Source organism: Echinops telfairi, unplaced genomic scaffold (genome assembly GCF_000313985.2).
Source record: "Echinops telfairi isolate 266 unplaced genomic scaffold, ASM31398v2 ScPeMD7_24;HRSCAF=84, whole genome shotgun sequence".
Classification (NCBI taxonomy): domain Eukaryota; kingdom Metazoa; phylum Chordata; class Mammalia; order Afrosoricida; family Tenrecidae; genus Echinops; species Echinops telfairi.
Window position 1 is genome coordinate 4,351,241 of NW_022103921.1, and position 1,036 is coordinate 4,352,276.

Genomic DNA, 1,036 nt, shown 5'->3' on the forward strand with positions numbered 1-1,036 from the left:
ATGATGTACAAATACGCTTTACACAATTGATGTGTGTATGGATTGGGATAACAGTTGTATGAGCCCCTAATAAAATGTTAAAAAAAAAAAAAAAAAGTGACACTTTTGCTATACGTGGCAGGAAAGACAGATATTAATGTGGCCAGTTATCTCTAAATTAAATACACAGCTTTGAGTTGAACTGAAGATCTGTCTCATTACTCAACAGGAAATTTGGAAACCTTTTTACCAATAGATGAAAGAGCAACCTTATTTCTCTATGTGTCAGTTGACGGTCATAAACAGGCAGTAATATCACTTCCTTTGACACTGTGGTTTTAGTTACCAGTGTGGGCCAATCGGCTTGTAATTGTCTTCCTTTCCTTAGCAGCTGTGCAAGTATTTGACTGTTATTTGTCATTGACATAGGATATCTCATTCAAGTGAAGCTAAATTACAGAAAATATCATCCTTTTTGGCAAGTGACAATTGAGATTGCTTTAGTATTTTGAATTAAACCTAATGTAGATGTTGCTAGAGAAAACTACTTAAATATACTTGCTAGGTCTGCAGCTCATAATCATGTTGGGCCTGTCAACTGTAGTTCTCGTCAAAAACATTAGTTTTCTTCGATTTTCTGTCTCTGTTACAAGATTTGATTATAAGAGCATCATCAAATGTGCTTCCCAGATTGGAGAAGCTGTTAAAATTATTCAATTCTGCTTTGCAAGAAAATATTTTATATGCTGTTTCTCAAGAATAGCTATAGAATTGACCTTGATTGTTAGGTTAAAAATTAATTCCAAAACAATGACTTTCTCACTTTTTTTTTTTTTGGTGTGTATCACTTTTAGAGATTAGTCATCAACCCTTTGAAGCTCCTGATTGGTTGTAAAATAGCAGTTTCCATGGAAATTGCTTTATTCTCCTTGATCAGTGTTTATTTATTTATTTTTAGTTTTTATTGTGAATTAGGAGAAGGTTTACAGAGCAAATTATTAGTTTTACATTCAGTGATTCACACACATCAGTTTCATTTCTTTTTCTTTTTTTTTTT